At 43.6% G+C, this 27,932-nt stretch overlaps 1 long non-coding RNA gene and 1 pseudogene across 1 annotated transcript; one reads left to right on the top strand and one right to left on the bottom strand.

Moving 5' to 3' along the window:
* Positions 1-27,932, bottom strand: part of LOC141230060 (uncharacterized) — a 92,064-nt pseudogene that overhangs the window by 51,063 nt on the left and 13,069 nt on the right.
* Positions 152-12,617, top strand: LOC141230054 (uncharacterized). The gene is made up of 4 exons (XR_012296640.1): positions 152-219; positions 1,374-1,512; positions 6,332-6,413; positions 12,148-12,617. It is a non-coding gene; the product is annotated as an uncharacterized lncRNA (long non-coding RNA).

Raw genomic sequence — 27,932 nt, 5'->3', positions numbered from 1 at the left:
TCGTACACACGCGGCTCTGCTACATCCACACTGTAAACCCCTCCTGACCCCACACATAAACTTCAGCTCATCCAGCACCATGACAACCAGCACAGCAGAGTCCTGCATCCACTGAGGCCCCTGATCATGTGACCCCTGACTCCTCCCCTCCTGTGACCTCATCACAGCTCCTGTGCGCACAGAGCAGCCATATATGTGGTGGCGGCTCTGCAGGTGGAGGTATGTGGAGACCCCCATTACTGGGCGCAGGGGGCATTAACCCCTTCAGCACGGAGACTCTTTTGGGGTCTTGTGTTGCCCCTTTATAAGAATCATAAGGTTTTTGTTCTGTTTCCTGTAATAGATACATACGACCCAACTATGGAGACAGGAAGGTAGGAAACGTATTGTTCTCATAGTACAGGGCCCCTTTACTGCCCCACAGTGTAATGCCCCCATTATGCCCCTTATGCAGGATGTATGATGCCCCCCACAGTGTAATGCCCCCATTATGCCCCTTATGCAGTATGTATGATGCCCCTTATGCAGGATGTATGATGCCCCACACAGTGTAATGCCCCCCCTTATGCAGGATATATGATGCCCCCACACAGTGTAATGCCCCCATTATGCCCCTTATGCAGGATGTATGATGCCCCACACAGTGTAATGCCCCCATTATGCCCCTTATGCAGGATGTATGATGCCCCCACACAGTGTAATGCCCCCATTATGCCCCTTATGCAGGATATATGATGCCCCCACACAGTGTAATGCCCCCATTATGCCCCTTATGCAGGATGTATGATGCCCCACACAGTGTAATGCCCCCGTTATGCCCCTTATGCAGGATGTATGATGCCCCCACACAGTGTAATGCCCCTTATGCAGGATATATGATGCCCCCACACAGTGTAATGCCCCCATTATGCCCCTTATGCAGTATGTATGATGCACCCACACAGTGTAATGCCCCCATTATGCCCCTTATGAAGGATGTATGATGCCCCACACAGTGTAATGCCCCCATTATGCCCCTTATGCAGTATGTATGATTGCCCCCATTATGCCCCTTATGCAGTATGTATGATACCCCCACAGTATAATGTTCCCCCAGTACCACCTGAGGTCTTGCAGTTGGAATAATCCCTCTGGAGTTGGTTTTCCCTTTGCTTGCTCCCCTACATGTAGACTCTCGAGCATGTATACACTCATGTAGGGGAGCAGGCCTTACTAGATATCGAGGCTTTGTACAGTAATATACCGCATGATGATGGTATCAGAGGAGTAAGACATTTCTTGAAATCGAGATCAATAGAGTGTAGCAGACATAATGACTTCATGGAGGATCTTCTAAAATTCGCTATTACTCATAACTTCTTTCTTTTTGACAGGAAGTACTTCCTCCAGCTCAGGGGTACTGCGATGGGAAGCCTCTGTGCCCCTCATATGCTATCCTATCCCTGGCTGGACTGGTGGGAGGAAACCACAATATTCAGGGATGATCATAAGTGATGGCATCCATATATTGGGGTATGGTACAAATATATTGACTACTTTTTTATCATCTGGTCAGGGACGAGTGAACAATCTTTTGAATTTGTCAGGGAATTCCACATCAATAGAGTGGGCCTAAGATTTATATCAGAGATTAATTATTACCAGTTTCCTTTCCTGGATGTACTAATCAAGAAAGATTGCAATGGGACCCTATGGACACTCAACTGCCATAAACCTTCAAGCACTAATAAACTATTGAAGTGGGATAGCCACCACCCCATCCCCATAAAAAGAGTTATACCCAAGGGCCAATTTTTATGGTTGAGAGGGTACTGCTCTAATGTCACAGATTTTAATATACAGGCAATAGACCTGAACATCAGATTCAGGGAAAAGGGTACTCATGGTACATTTTGGATTCCGCATCATCGTTTGCAGAAAAATGGGAGAGACAGACACTCCTCCATACCTAACCAAGAGACCAAGAAAAACTTATGACAATCAGAGTCACTGTATCTTTCATATCTTCAGAAAACACTGGGATATACTTGTGGCTGACCCGGACCTGAGGGTGCTGTGGGATCTACTCCCACAATAACTTTCAGAAAGGGTGGGTCAATTAGGGACCATTTAGTGCATAGTTTCTATCAAGGAAATATTGAGAAAGTATTAACAATTTCTCTCTGTCCCTGAAACCCCTCTTCATCCCTCCCTTATCCACCATTTGTCACCAGAGGAGAGCTGACACTCCAGGCAGCTGTTGGTATGCAAATAATAGTACAAGAAGCTCTTCTACTTAACATACGAATGCATCTCCTCTTAGCACAGACCTGGGATAGATTGACAACTTCCAGCATAGGGGCAGAGATGGAAGGAAAGAGGAAATGGCTTCTTTTAGGCTCAAAAGGGGTTTAACAAAGACTGCAGGATTTTCGGAGTCAAAACGAAATATGGAATAACTAAAGTTCCATAATTCTGATAATCATGGGACCTATATTTTTAGTGACAGGGTCAGCTAGGGAACGATATGGATATTTTCCTGTCTCTGTAGGTCCCTCTGGGGGCTGTGGCGCAAAGTCCCAAAATAACAGATCGCAGCTATACCGTGTGAGGTCTCTGGACAAAGGTAAAATCACAACGGAAATTTTTTTTATCACTTTCGTGCCTCTTCGATCAAGCCACGATAAGTTATCACGAAAAAAACTGATATCTAATAAAGATATGAAGGCTGGAGACCAGGCCCCGTTTTGTCATCCCAGGGGGTGTGTGTGTCTTTCCCTTCAGCAGCATAAAAGAATCTGCTGAGGTTGGAGTAGTATTCATTGCGGGAGTATATATTTATTATAGCAACGGATCCTGAATCATCTCAGCGATCGTTATAGTAAGTCTTCTTTAATCCTGTTTATTATGTGTAACTGCTTATGTATTGTATTGTCCCCTTTTGTAAAATCTTGTATATTTTTCATAACACTGCCTCCCTTTTGGATTAAATTATAAAATTTAATAGTTCTGTTTCTTTTGTGCTGTAATTGTTCCCTCCCATGAAGCCATACGCTACCAGAAAGCAGGCGTCCGCCCAGGCCTGTATTATATTTCAAATCTGGATGGTGGTGGCAGTGAATAATATTAATTGGGCTATTGTGAAGCTGACAGTGACCGTGCGGGGGCATGTTCCATGCGTTGGAATCCGGAGGTGTGATGCCATACGCTCACTGGTCGCTTGCCGATACCTACGTAGTGGGTAGTCGGGATCGTGAGCTCGCCACTCCCTGACGAAATCCGGACAGAGTGACTGCAACGGTGAGATATTGTGTGATCTCCCCGGTGTTGTTTCTGCGGAACCCTGACAAATTGGAGGCAAGCGGTGGGATATTACAGAACATCAATGGCTGGATTGAGCAATCATTCCTGTCACTGAAAACTTACACGGTTCTTGCAAGAATACTGTGCAGATTTTTAAGAAATCAGAGTCAGTGTTTTAATATTTTTTTTATTTGGGACATTACTGTACGTATACGCTGTTGCATCCCCTCCCCTTCTCTTGTTTTTCTGTCCTATCTTTTATTTGGCAATGATGGCTACAGGTGAAGAGCCCAGGTATCACCAACAGTCAAAGGACACTCTCACTGCTCTCTATGAGCTGAGACAGATTGACCCCACAGGCAAGACCAGGCAGCAAATGATTGCTGAACTGTTGCAAGGTGCTGCCGGGTCCGTCTGACAGCAGAGCTCGGATTATGGGGCGACCAGCCAAGGCCCGGATGGTGCTGCTGCAGGGGTCCCACCTATGATTGCCAGCCAGACCCGCAGCCAGGCTAGTGTGGACCCCCACCTGCAGATGGCCTTGGAGCCGGCCAAAGCTGACCGAGAGGCTGCTGAGCAACAGGCCCAAGCTGACCGAGAGGCTGCTGAGCGACAGGCCGAGGCTGAGAGAGCTGAGCAACAGGCCCAAGCTGATCGAGAAGCTGCTGAGCGAAAGTGGCAAGTTGAGAAGCGGTACCAGCTGGAGTTAGCCCAAATCCAGCTGCCAAAATCCACCGCATCGGGCAATGAGCCCGGCAACACCAACTGCTTTTAACCCCTTCCTGAGCATTTTCCTGCAATGGAAGACTATTAGGCCGTCAAGCAGGCCAGGATAAAAAAAGTACCAGCTGACTCCTGAAGTTTACCGGAAAAAGTTCAGAGCCCTCCAACGTTGACCACATGACAGCTACAGTGATGTGGTGGATGGGCTCAGGACCAATTTTGAGCAGTGGGTCCAAGGACTGTCACCACCTTCGAGGACCTGAAGGATCTCTGATGATGAAGGACCAATTTCTTCGTCTTTGCCCAGTGGAAGTTCGACAGTTTGTGCTTGACCGGGAGCCAAAGGAGGCTGCCAAAGCAGCCCAGATCGCAGATGCCTATGAGGCCAACCACACACCAGAGGTGCGGAAGTCAGCCGCCGCCAGCTGGAAAGGGGGTAAGCCCACAACCACCCCCCAGTGTTCCAGCCAGCTGGCCCTCAGCGGGTTCTGCCCCATCTTCTAGCACCTGGCCTGCATTTGACTCCCTTAAGTGTTATGTTTGTGACCAAACGGGTCACACAAGCCTTGTCTGCCTGGAGAGGCAGAAGATGAACACCACACCTGAGGCCCCAGGACCTACTGCAGCCATTCTTTTTGTGGGTGGGGCGGTTGGCAGGGCCCGGGAAAATGTACAACCTGTTACTGTGGGCAACACCGTTACTGTTGGTCTTAAGAACACTGGCGCTGAATGTACCCTCATCCGCCCTGAGTTTGTGTTACCAGAGGAACTCATTCCTGGGAAGACCCTGACTGTCACTGGGTTTGGGGGTGTTTGCTGTCCCATACCGATGGCCCAAGTTTTTCTGGACTGGGGTGCGGGGAGGGGGTTAAGAGAAGTGGGGGTGTTGGAGATTCTCCCCACTAATGTGCTATTGGGAACTGATCTGGGACGGTTGGTTGCCCGATACATCCCTGACCACCCTCCCAGATCTGATATGTCATGTAATGCCACTGTCAATAATGTCAGTCATGCATAATAAAAATGTATGTTGTGTTAAAGGGAATTCAGCCACCTCACCCTGTGGGGTGATGCTGCTGAGGATCCCCTAAAGCGAGCCAGCATAAGTGCTATGGGCAAGGGGAGCAGGCATGGACACCAGGAAGCAGGTTGTTCCATGTGGGTGACCTGTGTCACGCCAGATAGTGACATGGTCAATGGTAGCTGCCCATGACTAGCACAGCTCCAGAGGTGATGAACAGGGATGGGGAGAAACATGGGGATCATAGGGAAAGTGATTCCGTGCCGCTGACCAGTGTCATGACGGACTGTGACATGGCCGGTCGTAGCTCCCCCCTAGTGAGCATGGCTCCTAAGGTAAAAATAATGACAGGAAGGGTAGGCCCCACAACCGGGCAAGGTAAAAGAAAGGTGTGTCCCCCTGTCTGTCAGGAGTATGGGAGGAAGGTACCCATAGCCTGTTAGAGGTGTGGGGAAAATGTTCCCCGAACCGGTCAGGGTGATCGGAAAGCTAGATCTCCATTCAGTCAGAGTGGGGGTCAACGGCTTGTCGGATCAGCTGTAAAGGTGGGCCAGGAGGTGGGCTTAAAGGGGCGATCTGTAAATCAGCCCCTACACCACCTCAAAGAGACAGAGAGGTCAGGGAAATATTGATAAAGTATTAATAATTTCTCTCTGTCTCTGAAACCCCTTTTCACTCCTCCCTTATCCATCATTTGTCACCAGAGGACAGCTGACACTCCACGCAGCTGTCGGTATGCAAATAACAGTACAAGAAGCTCAATAGTCTATTCTACTTAACATACAAATGCATCTCCTCTTAGCACAGACCTGGGATAGATTGACACCTTCCAGCATAGGGGCAGAGATGGAAGGAAAGAAGAAATGGCTCCTTTAGGCTCAAAAGGGGTTTAACAAAGACTGCAGGATCTTCGGAGCCAAAACGAAATATGGAATAGCTAAAGTTCCATAATTCTGATAATGATGGGACCCATATTTTTAGTGACAGGGTAAGCTAGGGAACGATATGAATATTTTCCTGTCACTGTAGGCCCCTCTGGGGGGCTCTGGCGCAAAAGTCCCAAAATAAATGTGGTCTCTGGAGAAAGGTAAAATCATAACGGAAAAAATGGTATCACATTCGGGCCTCTATGATCAACCCATAATAAGTTATCACAAAAAACAGATATCTAATAAAGATATGAAGGCTGGAGACCAGCCCCGTGATGTCATCCCAGGGGGTGTGTGGGCTGGTCTCTCCCTTCAGCATAAAAGAATCTGCTGAGGTTGGAGTAGTAATCATTGTGGGAATATATATTTTTTCTAGCAACGGATCCTGCTCTATAACAGTCAAATCAAGCGGAGTGTCTCCCCTCAACCTATATTGAATCATCTCAGCGATCGTTATAGTAAGTCTTCTTTAATCCTGTTTATTTTGTGTAACTGCTTATGTATTGTATTGTCCACTTTTGTAAAATCTTGTATATTTTTCTTAATTCTGCCTCCCTTTTGGATTAAATATAAAATGTAATAATTCTGTTTCTTTTGTTCTGCAATTGTTCCCTCCCCCTAAGCCATACACTACCAGAATGCAGGCGTCCGCCCAGGCCTGTATTATATTTCAAATCTGGATGGTGGTGGCTGCGAATAATATTAATTGGGCTATTGTGAAGCTGACGGTGACCGTACAGGGACTTAGACACACATTCTATGCGTTGGAATCTGGAGTTGTGACGCCATACGCTCACTGGTCGCTTGCCGATACCTACGTAGTGGGTAGTCGGGATCGTGTGCTCGCCACTCCCTGACTATATCCGGACAGAGTGACGGCAATGGTGAGATATTGTGTGATCTCCACGGTGTCGTCACTGCGGAACCCTGACAGTTTCTATAAAAAACCTGCACCCAAGGGGACTTGGCTAGATAGAGGAATCTATGGTTTCTTTAGATTTGGAGAACATTGTCCATTTAATTGGATGAGACAATATAAATCTTTCTTTGGTTAAAATCTTTTTCCAGTGGGATTATTCCAACTGTTAGTCCTCAGGACTAGTATATATGGTCACATGCACCTGCCCCCTAGATTATGTAGGCAAGATCAATAGGGAGTCTAGGAGGAGGGTAGGGGACCATTTGGGCAGTGTACGCCATGGTTGGGACACCCTATTAGCGAGACACATGAACAGTGTACATTGAGATCAAACTGGAGACATCTCCTTTTGTATCATTGAGATGGTTAAACCCAATGTGAGAGGAGGTGATCACAATAGATATCTCCTCAAAAAAGAAAGTGAGTGGATTGTTAGACTGGATTCACTGGCCCCTAAGGGACTCAATGAGCAAATTTCTTATGCCTGTTTTGTGTGAATGCAGCCCCATTCTGGATTATATTTTTGGATTGTATACTCTAACCATTGCTACTCAGTTCCCTGTGAATGGGGTTCACATATTGTTGTACTTCATCGAGATATCTGAGCTTCTATATCAGAATTATTACTTATCAATTATTCCACTATTTTGTAATTAACAAGTGTGGTGATCCGTGTGTATCTCTAATTGTGCAATAGAGGTCAAATTTGATCATTTAGGAAAATACTGTGGGCCATCATCCCATATCTTATGTAGTGATAAAGTATATCTTCATGCTTATTGCATGATGGGATGTGCAATACTTGTTTTTAGTCTCCCATGACGCTGATCTCAGAGATAGAAAAATCCTATGTTGGTGGAATGCAATCCAAAACCATTATACGCTCTGGTGTGGAACGCATGCTTCCGGACATGCGCATTCGCAGATAGGAGACCGTGATGCACTCCGGCGTGGAACGCACATGTCCGGGCACGTTTGTGCTTTCTGCCCGCCTGTGTCCGTTGTTTTGTGCTGAATTGTGGGGAGTATTTGAGAATTTATTTTTGTTCCATCTGTCTTTAGTTGATCTCACTCATACATCAGATAAGTCCTCAGAGAATTATAATTAGAGGAACCCATGGACACATTAGGATTTGTGAAGCTGACCTCCGCTCTTCTCTATTTTCTTTGAATTTATTGTGTGACCTGTATTTCAAAACAGTAGCTCTTGGTTTGTTTCATTTCCATGTGTAAATTGAATTTGACTCGTAGTCTTTGATATCTCTTTCAAACTTAGTTTTTTTGATCTGAGATCCATCCTCCAGACTTTGTAAATTCTTTTGCATATTTTGAGTTTTGTATCCAAAAAGGCTTCTAAACTAGGCGGAAAACTTTCACCTATTTTTTTTCAAGAAACAAATATCAAACGCAATGTAACTTGGTTATCCGTGGTTAGGTTTTTTTTTTATTTAGATTGTGAGCCCTATCCTGGTATGCATGGCACCCCTCATCCCTATCCTGGTATGCATGGCACCCCTCATCCCTATCCTGGTATGCATGGCACCCCTCATCCCTATCCTGGTATGCATGGCACCCCTCATCCCTATCCTGGCATGCATGGCACCCCTCATCCCTATCCTGGTATGCATGGCACCCCTCATCCCTATCCTGGCATGCATGGCACCCCTCATCCCTATCCTGGCATGCATGGCACCCCTCATCCCTATCCTGGCATGCATGGCACCCCTCATCCTTATCCTGGTATGCATGGCACCCCTCATCCTTATCCTGGTATGCATGGCACCCCTCATCCTTATCCTGCTATGCATGGCACCCCTCATCCTTACCCTGGTATGCATGGCACCACTCATCCTTACCCTGGTATGTATTGCCCCCTCATTCTTATCCTAGTATGCATAGTCCCCCTAATCCCCATCAGGCTGCACATAAAAAAATAAATAGTCCTACTCACCTTTCTTCTCTCTCCTCCAGCGCTGCATCTGTCTGCCCGCACTGATCTCTACATATGAGCCGCCCATGACGTCACTGCCATGCGCGGCTCACAAGGAGAGATCAGCTGCCGGAAGTCACTGCTCCCCACGCTGGGACTGTGTGCATGGGGAGCAGTGACTTCATGCTCCTTAATAGCCGGCACACAGCATAGCCGCAGTGCGGCTCCTGCTGCTGCCGGGCTATCGCGTGTGCCCGCTGTTAAAGGGCATGAATATTCACCCCCTCCCAACGCCCATGGGCGTAGAGAGGGGGTGAATATTCATACCCTTTAATAGCGGGCGCACAGGATTGCCCGGCAGCAGCAGGAGCCGCGCTGCTGATACACTGTGTACCGCTTCCCCCAGCACAGTATATACACATTATATATATATATATATATATATATATATATATATATATATATATATATATATATATACACCCCCCCAGCAACATTTGGACTAGAAGACGACACCCCCATTTTCCTCCAATTTTGGAGGAAAAAAGTGCGTCTTATAGTCCGAAAAATACGGTATATATATAATATATGTGTGTGTGTGTGTATATACAGTACAGACCAAAAGTTTGGACACGCCTTGTCATTTAAAGATTTTTCTGTATTTTCATTACTATGAAAATTGTACATTCACACTAAAGACATCAAAACTATGAATTAACACATGTGGAATTATATACTTAACAAAAAAGTGTGAAACAACTGAAAATATGTCTTATATTCTAGGTTCTTCAAAGTAGCCACCTTTTGCTTTGACGACTGCTTTGCACACTCTTGGCATTCTCTTGATGAGCTTCAAGAGGTAGTCACCGGAAATGGTTTTCACTTCACAGGTGTGCCCTGTCAGGTTTAATAAGTGGGATTTCTTGCCTTATAAATGGGGTTGGGACCATCAGTTGTGTTGTGCAGAAGTCTGGTGGATACACAGCTGATAGTCCTACTGAATAGACTGTTAGCTGTTTTTTTCTTGCCATAATACAAATTCTAAGTAAAGAAAAACGAGTGGCCATCATTACTTTAAGAAATGAAGGTCAGTCAGTCCAAAAAATTTGGAAAACTTTGAAAGTGTCCCCAAGTGCAGTTGCAAAAACCATCAAGCCCTACAAAGAAACTGGCTCACATGAGTACCGCCCCAGGAAAGGAAGACCGAGAGTAACCTCTGCTTCTCAGGATAAGTTTATCCGAGTCACCAGCCTCAGAAATTGCAGGTTAACAACTGCTCAGGTTAGAGACCAGGTCAATGCCACGCAGAGTTCTAGCAGCAGACACATCTCTTCAACAACTGTTAAGAGGAGACTTTGTGCAGCAGGCCTTCATGGTAAAATAGCTGCTAGGAAATCACTGCTAAGGACAGGCAACAAGCAGAAGAGACTTTTTTTTTGGGCTAAAGAACACAAGGAATGGACATTAGACCAGTGGAAATCTGTGCTTTGGTCTGATGAGTCCAAATTTGAGATCTTTGGTTCCAACCACCGTGTTGTTGTGCGACGCCGAAAAGGTGAACGGATGGACTCTACATGCCTGGTTCCCACCGTGAAGCATGGAGTAGGAGGTGTGATAGTGTGGGGGTGCTTTGCTGGTGACACTGTTGGGGATTTATTCAAAATTGAAGGCATACTGAACCAGCATGGCTACCACAGCATCTTGCAGCGACATGCTATTCCATCTGGTTTGCATTTAGTTGAACCATCATTTATTTTTCAACAGGACAGTGACCCCAAACACACCTTCAGGCTGTGTAAGGGCTATTTGACCAAGAGGGAGAGTGATGGGGTGCTACGCCAGATGACCTGGCCTCCATAGTCACCAGACCTGGACCCAATCGAGATGGTCTGGGGTGAGCTGGACCGCAGAGTGAAGGCAAAAGGGCCAACAAGTGCTAAGCATTTCTGGGAACTCCTTCAAGATTGTTGGAAGACCATTTCCAGTGACTACCTCTTGAAGCTCATCAAGAGAATGCCAAGAGTGTGCAAAGCAGTCATCAAAGCAAAAGGTGACTACTTTGAAGAACCTAGAATATAAGACATATTTTCAGTTGTTTCACACTTTTTGTTAAGTATATAATTCCACATGTGTTAATTCATAGTTTTGATGCCTTCAGTGTGAATGTACAATTTTCATAGTCAAGAAAATACAGAAAAATCTTTAAATGAGAAGGTGTGTCCAAACTTTTGGTCTGTACTGTAGGTTTCCATATGTTACATGAAATACGCCCCCAAAAAATAAAATTGGGGATGGAGGTACTGTGGGAACATTATACAGAGTGTGGGTGGATGGCGGTACTAGGGGAACAGTATACTGTGTGTGGGGGCCAAGAAAGGGGCACTGTACTATGAGATCAATACATGATTCCTTCACAAAAACACCCTAAATATAACATTTTTAAAACAACCCTACAATTTGTGAATCTTCAGGGTAAATCGCTATATAACCATTTGATTAGAGCTGATACTATTACGCTAAAGTGTCTAAACAGACTTTCTTTCAAATCCATAAAGGGGCACTTTTCCGTGTTTTTCATGCCAGAACTGTTGGAGCATTATTAGAGGTGATAGTTTTCCCACCAATTAGAAGGGACACCTGTGGATATTGGTGGTTTTTACCTGCTACATTTCTGGTGTGATTTCCTCAGTAAAGTTCCCTTGTGTTACAGGGGTTGTCCATTACTTTATATGATCCCCCAATGTATTCCCCCAGGGCCCATAAGTGTTTCTCTAAATACCTTGTGGTGCCTTTTCTGCCTGTGAGTGGCGCTATCACTGGCCGCTCACAGGCATCACGTGACCCCCGGCTGCAGCCGGCTCGGACATCCGCTGATGTCACGTCAAGTTCCGGCTGCAGCCGCTGTTACTTCTGCGTTCCACGGTGGATGCTTGGCTGTGGGCGGGGTTACCCAGCACGTCACACCCAGCATCCACCGCGCGGTCTCCCTCTCCTCATTCACTGGGAAAGCGCGCGGTGGATGCTGGGTGTGACGCGCGGGGTAACTTTGCCCACAGCCTAGCATCCACCGTGGGGAGTGCGTCACTGATGTCACGCCTCACTTGACGTGACATCAGTGACGGGCCACGTGATGCCTCTGAGCGGCCAGCGATAGCGCCGCTCAGAGGCAGAAAAGGCACAGCAAGGTATTTGCAAAAACATTTCTGGGCCCCGGGGGGATACTTTGGGGGGGTCCATATAAAGTAGTGGACAAATTCTTTAAAGTGGACATTGGACAAACGTCACGTTCAATTACAATCAGACTGAAGAAACATCACTCCTCTATTCTTCTCTATGAGTCTAGGATGAAATCCACTGCTTCCACTGCAAGAAAAAGAATGAAGAAGAGCAGAAGTTTGGTGAGACCACCGTGGCCAGACATTTCTCGGAGATGGTGATAAAAGTTCTGATCTCCGATGGTCGGTGTTAGAAGAGACGACCGCAGAGGATTCACAATCACAACGCTGTAAACTTCTACTGAGACGTGTTCTGGATTTACTCCCTGGAATCACTTTCTCCCAAAGGGTTAAATGACGTCTGTAACTTCATGGTCTTTCTATGAAGCTTCTTCTCTGAACTTTATTCCTCTGTTGTCTGTCGGGGAGTTGTTTTCTAAAAAAATATTTTTGGGTGTTTTCTTTCTTTTAGTTTACTGGGTTAGTAATGGGGGTGCCTGATAGACGCTTCTCTATTACTAACTCTAGGGATTGATGGCAGCTGAGAATACACAGCTGACATAAACCCCAAAAATATTACCCCAGTTGCCAACATACCAGGGCAATTAGGAAGAGGCCGGAAAAGTGTCAAAATTTGTCGCATCTAATGTGATTTGCCAATTCTGGGGCTGCTGTGGACTGGTATTTTTAGGCTGGAAGGGGCCAATATTCATGGACCTTCCCAGCAGGATAATATCAGCCCCAAGCTGTCTGCTTTACCTTAGCCGGTTATCAAAAATAGGGGGGGGAGTACTCCACGTCATTTTTTTTAAATTCATTATTTATTTAATAGGTTTAACCCCTTCATGACCGGAGCATTTTACGTTTTTGAGTTTTCGTTTTTTGCTCCCCTTCTTCCCAGAGCCTTAGCCTTTTTATTTTTCAGTCAATATGGCCATGTGAGGGCTTATTTTTTGCGGGACGAGTTGTACATTTAAATACCATTACTAGTTTTACCATATTGTGTACTGGAAAATGGGAAAAAAATTCCAAGTGCGGTGAAATTGCATAAAAAAATGCAATTCCACAGTTGTTTTTTTTTTTTTCTTCTTTCCACGTTCACTGGATGCTAAAACTGACCTGCCATTACTATTCTCCAGGTCATTACGAGTTCGTAGACACCAAACATAGGTTCTTTTTTATTTAAGTGGTGAAAAAAATTCCAAAGTTTGCTAAAAAAAAAAAAAAAAGGAGCCATTTTCCGAGACCCGTAGCGTCTCCATTTATCGGGATCTGGGGCTGGGTGAGGGCTTATTTTTTGCGCGCCGAACTGATGTTTTTATTGATAGCATTTTGGGGTAGATCCAATGTTTTGATCGTCCTTTATTGCATTTTATTGCAATGTTGCGGCGACCAAAAAAATGTAATTCTGTTGTTTGGAATTTTTTTCTCTTTACGCCATTTACCGATAGGATTAATTCTTTTTTTATATTGATAGATCGGGCGATTCTGAATGCGGCGATACTAAATATGTGTATGTGGGGTTTAGTTTTTATTATTTTATTTTGAATGAGGCAAAAGGGGGGTGATTTAAACTTTTATATTTTTTAAAAAAAATTATATTTTTTAAAACATTTTTTTTCACTTTTTGCATGCTTCTTCAGTCTCTATAGGAGACTAGAAGCAGCAACTGTCCGATCGCCTCTGCTACATAGAGGTGATGAGCAGATCACCTCTATGTAGCAGAAATGCTCCTGTGCTATGAGCGCCGACCACTAGGTGGGGCTCATAGCGATTAGCACATGACAACCACTGGGGTCTGCTGCAGACCCAGGGTTGTCATGCCCACCCATCAGTGACCTGCGATCTTGCGACGGGGTCACCGATGGGCGGGGTAAGTGATGTGCTTCCGGCGCGACGCTGTTAATGAGATTGACAGCAGTATTTAACTAGTTAACAGTCGTGGGTGGATCGCGATTCCACCCGCGGCTGTTGCGGGCACATGTCAGCTGTAATAATCAGCTGACATGTGCCCGGTTCAGTGCCCCCGCTGAACCCGGCCTTTCCGATGTGGTGAGTACTATTACTGACCATGTCGGAAAGGGGTTAAAAAAGGTGAAATACATCCTTTAGTGCCCATTGGAAGGCAACTATGTTAATAAAACCAAAACATTTGAAGAAAACCTAACGGGACAACAATTTGCAATACACAATGTCATCAATTGTAACACTATAGGGGTCACCTACTTAATAGAGTGTATAGAGAGTTAACTACAATATGTGGGATGGACGTCAGATCCGCTATAAACATGTATTAGAAGACATTTATCTGACGCAATCCATACCACAGCATTAAACCTGTCTGTGGTTTCAAGACACTTTTCACAAAAACATAAAGGGGATATCAGATCCTTCAGATATTAGGAATAGAAAAGATTTATAAACCATTAAGAGGTGGAGATGTGAAAAGAAAAATCTTAAATAGAAAGTCATATTGGATATTAAAATTACACACTAGAGCCCCACAGGGAATGAACATCAGACAGGATTAATATTACAGTGCAATTAATTGTATTTGTCTTTGATTTCCAGTGATTTTATTGAATGTCTCATGCATGAGTTGTATTTGTGTATTATCTTTTTCTTCCATACAATACAGGGTTAAATTGTCTGGGAAGTACTCAGTAATTAATGGACACCCAGGAAAGGGAAGGATATAAAAGTATCACAGAGACTCACATGTTGCAAATCAGGAATAAGCATTGGTTTGGTGTGTGGGCACTTGGTGGTATGCCATCACAGCAGGTTTTATTAATTCACAATAATTCAGTTTTAAACAACTCTCCTTTGTGCGATCATACAACACAGAAGCCTCTGATTGCTCAGGTGATGCACTGTACTACTGTAGTGCCATGTATTATCACTGCCTGTCAGTGTAATACTAACGGCCCCATACACATGAGATAATTGTTGGCTGAACGGTCATTTGGCAGACGGCTATCTCTCCTTACTCCCCCATACACACACATATTCCAGCTTTCCTGTGATCTGTATGAGAGTCGCCTCCAGACTCCTCTAGACTCTGCCCTGACATTATCTGTTGGGAGGCCCCCAAATACATTATATAGTTTACCAAACCCCTCGAAATCAGTGATATCATGCAGCTTTAGTCTAATGTGTCTGGGGGCGTTAAAAGGTAACTTATGGAACGTTGCCTCTGGCCCGGCCTAATAGACTTTCATACATTGCAGGCCCAGACACCATTATTAGGCATTTAAGTATAGTAGGAACTAGGCAGCCCCATCCTATTGAGCACTTGGGGGAGGAGGGGCATTCAGCCGAACTCTGTCAAACCTTCTTAGATGCCATGTTTGCTTTTTGCAGGAGCAAGTGGTTAAACTGCCAGGGATTTATTGCAGCCGCAACTGTGCCAGCCTTGCGGTGTACATCTATGTTCTGGTGCCCAAAAGAATTCATATAAGAACAAAAACAAATGTTTAACTTGTTAAAAAATGACAATGTGTCTTCTGCTTTTTCATGTTATTTTTTTTTACAAGAATTGTTGGTGCCAATTTTCTTTTGAAACATTTTAATATCTGCTTTTTTTCAGTTTTTTTTGTAATATAGGAAAGTCTAAGGCCAGAAGTAAACCCCATAATACACTATACATGTAGACTTCAGTATCAAATCATTTCTGTCCGAGGTGTTTGTGCAAACAAAACAGCTTTTATAAAAGCCTCAAACTTCTGTGTGTGAATCAGACATGAGATCTAACTTGATAGAAGATTACAGTCTGGGGAAGACTGGAAACATTCATATAGACGGCCAGTGGTGCAGTAGTCAGTGACTGTCTCTTGCCAAATATGGTTTTTGAGCCGTAGTAGTACATGTTGCCTCATCATGAAGTAGTTATTTCTCATGTTACTTGTCATGAATATCTCCTGCAGTATTGTTAATGCCAATTCCAGTGTCGGAAAATGAGACGAGAATTAGCGTTATGGAAGGTGAGTGTGAGGAACTCACAAAGAGACGACACTGGGGAGATCACACAATCTCTCACCTGTGCCGTCACTCTGTCAAGATATGTGTATATTCCCCTGTACGGTCACTGTCAGCTTCACGATAACCCAATTATTATTATTCGCTGCCACCACCGTCCAGATTTTAAATATAATACAGGCCTGGTCGGACGCCTGCGTTGTGGTATATGGCTTCAGGGGAGGGAACGATTACAGAAAAAAAGAAACAGGACTATTACATTTTATATTTACTCCAAAAGGAAGGCCGTGTTATGAAAAATATACAAGAATTTTAAAAGGTGGACAATACAGTACAGAATATACAGTTACACAATATAAACAGGATTAAAGAAGACTTGTGTACTAGACAGATCGCAGACACAATTCTGTTTAGCTGGAGGGGGCGCCCCACTTATTGATTTGACTGTTATCGTACAAGATCCATTTATTATAGTCTCTATACCCCCTGGCAATGAATACTCATCCATCCTCCGTGGATTCTTTTATGCCTAAGTGGAGACCTGCCCACACAGCACCTGGGATGACATTACGTGGGCTGGTCTCCAGTCTCCATATTTTTATTAGAATATCTGGCTTTTGCGATAACTTATCGTTGGTTGATCGCAGAAACCCGTAAGTAATACCATTTTTTCCGTTATGAATTTACCTTCCTTTAGAGACCACACATGACATAGTTGCGGTCTGTTATTTTGTTACTTTTGCACCCCAGCTACCAATAGGGGCTCACAGCTGCGAAAAAATAAGCATATTGTTCCTTGGCTGACTCTACCACTAAAAATATGGTTCCCATTATTAGCAGAGCTATGGAACTTCCAACATTCCATATTTCATATCAGCTCCGGACATCCTGGAGTTTGTGTTAAACACCTTTGAAGCCTAAATGAGTTTTCCTTCAAACTGCCCCTGCTGGAAGGTGTCCGTCTATCCCATGTCTGTGCTAAGAGGAGATGCATTCGTATGTTAAGTGGGTCAGTAGCACCTTTTGTGCTGCATTTGTCTACAAGTGACTTCTGCTGTGTGTGTTAAATTGCATGGAAACAGTTGGCCCAAATGGTGGATAAAGGAGGGGTGAGAGGGAAATGGGGTTTGGGAGAAATTGTTAATATCTTCTCAATATTTCCCTGACTGTGGGTCTATGAGAAACTTATTCCGCTGCAGACTCCGAGAAAGAAATTGCTTGTTGTCTGTGGCCTAAAATATATAGGTATTATTACTAGGTGTAAAGAAAAAACTAAATACTGTAAAATAATAAATCTCCTCATATGTTTCCCCTCGTTATCTCCAATAGTTGTATTATTACACAGGATTTTTATAATGTTCCATCGGCTTATCTTCTTCTCATTCAGGTCTCTACAATACCGGATCCTCTCAGTGAAGATCTTCTATATAACAAAATTTTCCTGATTTACCCATCAAAGATGGATATGGACAGGGACAAGATGGAGAAGGTGGAGAGGATATTACACCTCACCCTGGAGATCCTCTTCCGGCTTACTGGAGAGGTGAGAGATTCTGATGACGTCACATTACATCATTCTTATCTATGGGAATAACAGATGAACAGAACTGGAGAGGTGAGGACTCTGGAAATGTCTGTAGTGAGATTTATTAATGTGTCTCTCCATAACCAGGATTACACAGTAGTGAAGAAGACCTCTAGTGAGCGCTGTCAGGACCCTGTGTCTGAGGGATGGGGAAGACCCCTGAGCCCAATCAAAGGGCCTCCACTTCATCCTCTCATACATAAGGACATCAATGACCAGAAGATCCTAGAACTCACCTACAAGATGATTGAGCTGCTGACTGGAAAGGTGACACTGCTGGGAATGCTGGGATATTATACAGTAACGCTATGAAGGGATCGGGGAGATGACGATATCATTGTATTTGTTAGGTTCCTATAAGGTGTCAGGATTTCGCTGTCTATTTCTCCATGGAGGAGTGGGAGTATTTAGAAAGACACAAAGATCTGTACAAGGACATCATGATGGAGGTTCCCCAGCCCCTCACATCTCCAGGTAATAGACAGGACTGAATACACATGGCCTATAATTATCTGTATGTAAAGAATGAATTCAGCCCCTGTATGTGTTTCCTCCAGATCTATCCAGTAAGAGGACAACACCAGAGAGATGTCCCCGTCCTCTTCTTCCACAGGACTGTAAACAAGAAGATCCCAATGTTCCTCAGGATCATCAGGTAGATGGAGAGAAGGTGTCATGAGATCTCCCCTATGATGTGTAGACGGCTGTAAAGGTCTTGTGTTCAGTCTTGTTTTATCCACCAGTATTATGTTTTATACTTGTGTAATGAGAACGGTGGAGATGACAGGATTAGAGCTGATCATAGATGTGACTTCTCCATCTGTCTTTGACTTTTATAATATTTGTTTCAGGGTGAAGATCTGACCCATATTAATACTACAGAGACATATGTGAGGGGTGATGAGCGGTGTAAAGAGGAGATTCCTACATATGACTACCCAGGTGAGTAGTAACCACTGAATACAGAGAAGTCACAGATTCTTCTCAGTCACCGGCTGTGGCTGCTTTATCGGTGGTGTAGTCCGGCAATATCACAATCGTGTGATCACCATTTTGCCGCTCTACCACAACATTCTCCTCCGTTCAAAAATATTCAATTTACTTTGGGAAATTGTAAAAGCCATTTTCTATAGAACTTACAATCTGGAGGATCCACCTACCCCCTGGGATTACAAGACGCTGACTGTTACCTGCCCAGATCTGTAAACTATAAAGCCAAATGACAGCGTACGTAGAATGTGCTGACAAGTGAGAAAATCACTTGAAGAAAAATATTATGATGGACCTGTAAGAGAAAGCGGTAATGATGCTGTTGGCTTCCTAGATCCCTGATATCTTATTGGATGAATCTACCTTCTCTCCCTTCCGTGCTGCTGAATGTGCTCATAAGGTCCCTACAAGACCAGGTCCAGTCTTTCTGGCCAAACTTTACTTTTATGATCTACAACATTAAATGTGCAGTGAGGGCCAAGTGTGAATTTCTGTACAATAATAGCAGAGTTTCCCTTTATCTAAACTTTAACATTTATTTTAAATCTAACTTCAAACAGGATTGTGATAACCTAGACAAAAAAAACTACACCTGTGCCATGATATATCTCTAAGCTGTGCGTGGCTGATGGCTGTAATATACATTTATTCCCGCCTGCAGGAGATGTGTTGGCTCAAGCCCTGGTTTCATGGATTCACTCCACGTCATAAATTCCATTATGTTTTCAATCCTAAGGAATTCAGATTACTGCACAATCTCTCCTGAAATGGGGGCGCTAATACTTTCTCTACTCTCCTGGTCAGGACTCATAGTTGCTCCAATAGTCCACCATAAATGAGTGTAACTCCAGTTTAGTGTTGGATTTCTCCCCTCATACATACTTTGTTGTTGGGGATGTTACATGTTTAGATATTCTTTTTTTTTTTACAAGTTCATTCTGTACGATAGTTTCATTATGGTGGGATCGGCCGGCCTCACTTATGTGAGTCTGTAACTCCCTGGTAGTCTTTCAAAAAGATCTCCATTGCCTCTTCCAAATGCCCGAGATCTAAATTTAAGACACCTCAGCTCTGCAGTATTATAAAAAGTTCTCTTTCAATGTCTAATATTTCTTCTTGACACTCATCTGACAAAAAATATTGTCCCTTACGATAGTTTAGATTGCCAAGAGCCCCCGAGCCCCATACTCTAATTACCACAGAGAGGTTTCACCACTAGTTACTCATTTTTTCTCTAATTTTCCTCTTTATTGTCTAATCACAGTTTTTGACTTTAGTAGTTAGTGCCCAAAATACCCTGATGTAACCTCTTCCCGCAGCCAGTTTTGTGTTCCTATCTGGACCCATTTTTCAAATCTGACGTGTGTCACTTTATATGGTGATAACTCTGGAATTCTTCACAAAAGATAATAGAAAACAAATGGACCTTACAAATTATTTTCCAACTTCTCTTGAATCTGACAATCCCCTATATACGGTTGTACACTACTGTCTGGGCACATGGCAGGTTAAGAAGGTAAGGAGCGACATTTGGCTATTAGGAATGTAGATGCTGCTGGAATAGTTTGCAGACACAATGTATTGGGGGCACTGTTCATGGTCACCTGGAAGATCAAAAGATGGCCACCACGAACAGGCTTGGCACTATCTACCCCATTTACAGATTTCATAAATTACTTTGCTCATCGCCGTTTAACCCCTCTACATAGATCTGGACTTACACAGAGACCCCTAGGCTTGGACCACGGTGTTACCTGCTGTTCTGTGGAGTGAGATAGGAAGAAGAATAGTCAGATAGCCGGGTCAGATCCAAGAGGGCTGAGAAAATACAAAATTAGAAGACACGAGTAGTCAGTAAACGGGCTGAGATCACAACAGAAAACAAATACACAATCCGGGAGCTGAGCACAGAGGACTGAACCAGAGGAGAACAAGGCTGTATCTGGCAGCTTCCGGCAATATGCTTCCAGCTTTAGTAGGGTGCAGTGCTTTCCAATTGGCTGAAGCAGGGAGCAGATTACTCCAGCTGGATAGCACACACCCCCATACTGCCAGACTGGATGGTACTACAGGTCCCAGCAATCCTAATCTTAGTGGCTGGACAGAGCCTGCGCCGCCCAGAGCTTCTGGTTCTGATGTCTCTTTCATCACCAGCGTCGCCTGCAGTATGAATAAGGCGGCTCCTGGTGACAGAAGCAGATATCGCAGGAGCAGATCCCAGAGGAGATGGTATACACCTTTTGCCGAAGCCCTAATATAACAAAATGTCAGAAAACCAGAGCAGTAAAAATCCCCATAAAGTGACTTCATTTTGGAAATTATAACCCTCAGTGAATTAAGCTATAGGAGCAGTGACTATTTTGACTCCACAGTCACTTTCCAGAAATTAGCACGCAGTGGATGATGGAGAGTGAAAATAACAAATATGCCATTTTATTACCCAACACATAGTGCCCAGATTGTGCTCCAGGAGACACACATCATCAATTAAGTGGGTTCTTCTCACTATAGTAATGCCAAATACATGGATGATAAATGTGGTTTGGGCGCACTGCAAGGCTCAGAAGTGAGGGGGAGATTTGACTTTGGGAGAGCTGATATTGCTGGATTGGTTTATGAAAGCCATGTTGCTTTTCAAGAGCCTATGAGCCACTAATAATGTGGAAACCTCTGGTTTTCCACTGACAGATGATGGACCTGAGTGTGGACTTGTTTTTTTGTGAGATGAGTAGAAGTTTTTATTGGTATTATTTTCGCCTACATAACATTGGTGGCTTTTTATTCCATATTTGGGAGGGAGAATGAAAAAACAGTTGAACACCACGCTCTACTGGTTCATCCTATGAGGTTTTCTATTAGACAGTCATTGTCCTGGTGAATAATTACATTTTTTTTATATAACTTGCCTTTTTTACAGACAGTTTAAGTAGAAATGTTCAAAAATATAAAATTCAAGGATTTTTTATTAAAAAATAATTGGTTTTCTTCTTGGCAGATGACTGTACCAGGAGATCAGAGGGACAGCTGACATCTTCAATTTTTAAATCAGATGATCTTGAGATCCCACAGGATACAATTGAAGTGAATGCCATTTCTCCAGATATACCATCATCCCTTCACAGCAAAGATCTGTCATCTGATCCTTTGAAACACGTCCTGTCTTCTGATTCATTACTGACTACTAAGGAAAATCAAAGTCACAAAATAAGCATTAAAAAACAATCTGCTCCTAAAGCAAAGAAGCCATTTTCACATTCAGAATATACAAATAGTTTTCCCCTCAAAAAGTCTTTTCTTAAACATCAAAAAATTCACACAGCGGAGAATAGATTTTCTTGTTCCAAGTGTGGGAGATGTTTCAATCAGAAATCAGATCTTGTAAGGCACCAGAGAACTCACACAGGAGAGAAGCCATTTTCCTGTTCAGAATGTGGAAAATGTTTTACAGAGAAATCAACTCTTATCGCACATCAGAGAACTCACACAGGGGAGAAGCCTTTTTCATGTCCAGATTGTGGGAAATGTTTTGTTCAGAAATCACATCTTAATATACATCAGAGAACTCACACAGGGGAGAAACATTTTTCATGTTCAGAATGTGGGAAATATTTTACAAAGAAATCAACTCTTATTGCACATCAGAGAACTCACACAGGGGAGAAGCCTTTTTCATGTTCAGAATGTGGGAAATGTTTTACAGAAAAATCAACTCTTATCACACATCAGAGAACTCACACAGGGGAGAAGCCATTTTCATGTTCAGAATGTGGGAAATGTTTTGCAAAAAAATCAAATCTTATCAAACATCAGAGAACTCACACAGGGGAGAAGCCTTTTTCATGTTCAGATTGTGGGAAATGTTTTGCACAGAAATCACATCTTAATATGCATCAGAGAACTCACACAGGAGAGAAGCCATTTTCCTGTTCAGAATGTGGGAAATGTTTTACAGAGAAATCAAATCTTATCGCACATCAGAGAACTCACATAATGGAGAAGCCATTTTCCTGTTCAGAATGTGGGAAATAGTTTACAGAGAAATAAAATCTTATCGCACATCAGAGAACTCACACAAGGGAGAAACCTTTTTCATGTTCAGAATGTGGGAAATATTTTACAGTGAAATCAACTCTTATCGCACATCAGAGAACTCACACAGGGGAAAAGCCTTTTTCATGTTCAGAATGTGGAAAATGTTTTAACCAGAAATCAGATTTTGTTAAGAACCAGAGAGCCCACACAGGGAAGAAGCCTTTTTTATGTTCAGATTGTGGGAAATGTTTTGTACAGAAATCACATTTTAATATGCATCAGAGAACTCACACAGGGGAGAAGCCATTTTCATGTTCAGAATGTGGGAAATGTTTTGCAAAGAAATCAAATCTTGTCAAACATCAGAGAACTCACACAGGGGAGAAGCCTTTTTCATGTTCAAAATGTGGGAAATGTTTTAACCAGAAAGCGTATCTTGATAACCACCGGAGAACCCACATAGGGGAGAATGCCGCAACTACACCCAACAAGTCTCTGTACTGACTAAAAAGGCACTAGCTGCACAACTAAAAATGCCACCACGGACCTACCGTATTTTTCGGACTATAAGACGCACCCAGGTTTTAGAGGTGGAAAATAGGGAAAAAAACTAGAATGTCCTTCAGCTTCTATGGCATGCTGAGAGTTATATGAACCAGAGAGACCATAGGTATTTTCAAAACCCCAAAGTAACATAATCAAAACACCATATGTTAGACTAAAAAAGATCAATGCTTTATTTATATATTTTTTAAAAAAATATAACACATAGGTATAAATAACATGTGTGAAAGGACATAACATGGGCATGTGAGGCAGCAGGGGGTAGATAGAGACACAGCTGGTATCAAATTCACATTGGACCTATTATAGGTCACATAGTCCACCCCATACAATCCATAAGTCACAAACAATGTGTGCAGAAAAAATTATAGAAAACGTTATAATGACATAGATTAAGTGACCTGTAACAAGTCACAGTATAGACAACCATCAGAAGTTTTTTTAGCAACACATAAAAAGTACAAGCATCACATGGAAAGGGTTAAGTAAGACATACTTAGTGAAAGTAAACAGATAACCAGCAGTGTCAGGGGAGGCCCCGACACGTGTTTCCGTACTTCCTCAGGGGGCGTGGTGGGATGTGTGTGGATACAGGGCCTCTTATATATACATGGGTCCCATGTGAAGCAATCAGTTACTGACCAATAACGGCGTATGTCGCCGCATAGCAGCAGATATTGGTGGCAGCGGCGCGGTCTCAAGCGGCGCCCAGGAAGAGGGGAACTCCCCCACTGACGTCATATATTCTGGGGCGCCGCCCACTCGAGACCGCGTCGCGGCCACATGACCGCTGCATCCGGCGCATGCGCAGAAGGTCGGACGACAGGAATCGATCGTGATCATATAAGGAATAAATATGGAGCAGGACAGACTACTTAACAACAAAGGAAGAGATACATCATATCGGTGGAGTGACAAGTGTCACCCCATTCACCCTGCACCAAAAGGTCATCCATGTAATACATAACAGATGATATTGCAGTAAATGTCCATATGAAACAGGTGTCCATGTCCGCTCCTTATCCTTAAAGGGAAAGAGTTCTATTTAGATCCAACCAATTTGTCATCAAAAACAATCAGGTTCTCTTCCAATGGTCTGATGAAGCCCCAAACACAGAGAGAGGCCGGGGGAAATAGAAGTGACCTAAAAAAATAAGATAAAAACACACACTTACTAAAAGACAGACTGAAAAGAGAGAAATATAGGGCAGAGATGCAGAGATAAATCAACAAAAAAAAATATTATTTGATTAATACTATACCAGTATATATAGGGAGTGGGGGGAAGGGGTGGGGATTTTTTAATTGCCCCCCTCAAAGTACACCAGGGGAAGGCATCTAGGTAGGAGGACTTATAAAAGTCATGTCGAGGGCAATCACAAGAGGAGTCAAAGAACATGCTAAATCTAATAGGTAAAACCCATAGATAATAAAGTAGCAAAGAGAGCATGGATCTTACCCCGAGGTCACTCACGTCGAAGGAAGAGGAGACACGGAGGGGGCAAACAACCACCAATGGCTAGAGGAAGGGGGAAAAACTCAATCGTTCATTTAGGCCTGCTGGTGACATAGTTCCCAGTCTATAGATCCAGAGGCATTCTAATTTGACCAATGCCTTCTTTACATCACCACCTCTTAGGCCCAAATGGACCTGATCAATGCCGCAGATCTGCAGACTCTTAGGGTCGCAATGATGATATTGCTTAAAATGTCTTGGCTGGGTCCGAAGTGATGATACATCCTCCACCTCCCCAGCCCCCAAAATATCCAAAACGTGCTCCCTCACGCGTCTCCTCAATTCCCTAGACGTGAGCTCCACGTAGATGAGCCCACATCCACAGGTGGCATGATCAATGACGCCAACGCTGCTACAAGAGATATATTGCCTGATGTCAAAAACTCTCGTACCATCTACATTAGAAAATGTTTTAGTCCTAACCATGTTTCTGCAGGAGAGGCGAGAGCCACAGGGATAGCAGCCCCATTTAGGGTTGCCAACTTTGAAAGGCAGGACACTGGCGTACATAGTGACTATGCACCAGAGTATCCCTGAGACTCCTGCCCCTCCTTGCTGTCATAAGAGGACGATCCGGCAAAAACTCACGGAGACTTGGGTGAGTTTTTAGGACCCGCCAGTGTCTATCAAGGATGTCTCCGATGGCGTGCCACTGATTATTAAATGTAGATATGAACCTCACCACGGGTTGGCCGGTGGACCCCAAAGGCGGCTTAGGTGCAAGCAGCTCTTGTCTGGAGGCTCTGTATCCACACACATCCCACCACGCCCCCTGAGGAAGTACGGAAACACGTATCGGGGCCTCCCCTGACACTGCTGATTATCTGTTTACTTTCACTAAGTATGTCTTACTTAACCCTTTCCATGTGATCTTGTACTTTGTGTTGCTGAAAAAACCTCTGATGGTTGTCTATACTGTGACTTGTTACAGGTCACTTGATCTATGTCATTATAACTTTTTCTATAACTTTTTCTGCACACATTGTTTGTGACTTATGGATTGTATGGGTTGGACTATGTGACCTATTATAGGTCCAATGTGAATTTGATACCAGCTGTGTCTCTATCTACCCCCTGCTGCCTCACATGCCCATGTTATGTCCTTTCACACATGTTATTTATACCTATGTGCTATCTTTTTTAAAAAAAATATATAAATAAAGCATTGATCTTTTTTAGTCTAACATATGGTGTTTTGATTATGTTACTTTGGGGTTTTGAAAATACCTATGGTCTCTCTGGTTCATATAATGTTTAGTGGTATGCCCCTTATTACATTCAAAGTCCTATTGGTCATTGTTATTTTGTTGTATTATGCTGGGAGTTATAGTTCACCCTACATTTATTTCATGTGATTTCCCTGAGAACTATAACTCCCAGCATGTCCTGCAGCTTCTATGGCATGCTAGGAGTTATAGTTCATCACAGTGGTAGTGTTTTGCTGTATGTGCTTTAATGCTTGCCTCACTGTTTCTTGTTTGGAGGGAGCGGGGTCGCACTGCAGGGAGAGGATCATCAGGGATCAACGGCGCAGCATGTGATCTGGCCCGGGACCGCCCACTAACTCCTGTCTAACACTGCCATAGTGAATTCATAACAGCGCCGTTGGATTCACTATGACAGCTCCATCGGGCTAAGCAGTGAGAGGTATCACACACAGCAAAATCAGCGGTGCTGCCATTAATGCACTTACACTGCATTACACAGGAGAAAGTGGGGTGTCCCGGGCCAGATCACATGCTGCAGTAACGATACAAAAGAGGCAGGGCCGAGACAACACATAACAGCACAGCATGCAGTCCCCCCGGCCCTGCCTCTTTTGTATCGTCACTGCAGCATGTGATCTGGCCCGGGACCACCCACTTTCTCCTGTGTAGTGAAGCGTAAGTGCATTAATGGCGGCGCCTCTGATTTTGTGGTGTGTGATACCTCTCCCTGCCCTGCCACCCGCTACCTGCAGTACGACCACACTCAATCACCACCGCTGCCGCCTCCGCCCCACACCACCACAGTAAGCACCATAATATCTATATTTTGACTAGATTCGGACCATAAGACGCAACCCCTTTTCCCCCCAAAATTTTGGGGAAAAAAAGTGTGTCTTATGGTACGAAAAATACGGTAACTCCCTAATAGGCCATTGAGGAGTTTCTCGTACCTCCGGAGGAACCAGAGGGGAGGCCGCAACACACTGTCAACAAGGAGAAAGGAAAGTATGAAGGAAAATATGAAAACCCTGAATGAGAAACAAAAACACATTCATATAGGGCAATGTAGGCAAGCTAAGGAGAACCAAAAATAAAAGGAACAAGTATAATCTCCCAGAAACCTAACATTGTTAGAATGAAAAGGTACTGGGAAGGAAAGCAAACTGACCGGGAGAATAGTTTCACCTTTGTGGTGAAACTTATAAAATTCATCCTCACCAACTGTAAATGTAAAACCTGTCCATTTATAATGACCATGGACAAGATAAAGATTCCCAACTCACATCAGGACCACAAAATCCCAGGTACTTTCAGCTGCATCACATCCAATGTAGTGTACTTAATTATATGTACCAAATGTCCAACTGGGGTCGGTATGTAGGGGAGACAGGGCAGAAACTTAGAACAAGGATGAATTCTCATCGCCACACAATAAAAGAAAAAAAGAATCGATCTACTTGTGGCCTAACATTTTTGTATGCTTGATCACAGCATCATGGACATGAAATTACTTGTATTAAAAGGTAACTTCAAATCTCAGAGAGACAAAGTTATGACAACCTTTGACACACTCAGAGCAGGAATGAATGTGTCTCATGGATTTATGTCTGTTTACATCAACTAAGGAATGTGCACCTCAGACCGTTTGAGGGCATCACAATCAAGGACCGGACCTCAATCACAGGGCAATAAAACTTTCATACTCCTTATCTTTGAACTTTTCCAATATTTACGGCCACAACTGCTTCTCCCTCTCCCATACTGATAGTTCTGCTTCACATCACTTGTCTTATCTATTGCATTATTCCTGTGCCCTGTTGTGTATAAATATGTGACTCTTCAGATTTTGTGTTATACTATGCTTGATGAACAGACTTGAGTAGTCTCGAAAGCTTGAAATTTCTTACCTTTTAATGGCTAACTGAAAGGATGGTATCAACCACTGAGGACTCTCAAATTTTAATACTTTTCCCCCAACAGCAATTTTAAGATCTCTCCACAGGTGTTCAATGGGATTTAGATCCAGACTCATTGCTGGTC

This window comes from Phyllobates terribilis, unplaced genomic scaffold (genome assembly GCF_046119375.1).
Source record: "Phyllobates terribilis strain yellow unplaced genomic scaffold, ASM4611937v1 Scaffold_489__1_contigs__length_1346288, whole genome shotgun sequence".
Lineage (NCBI taxonomy): Eukaryota > Metazoa > Chordata > Amphibia > Anura > Dendrobatidae > Phyllobates > Phyllobates terribilis.
This window is presented reverse-complemented; position numbering and strand designations above follow the sequence as displayed.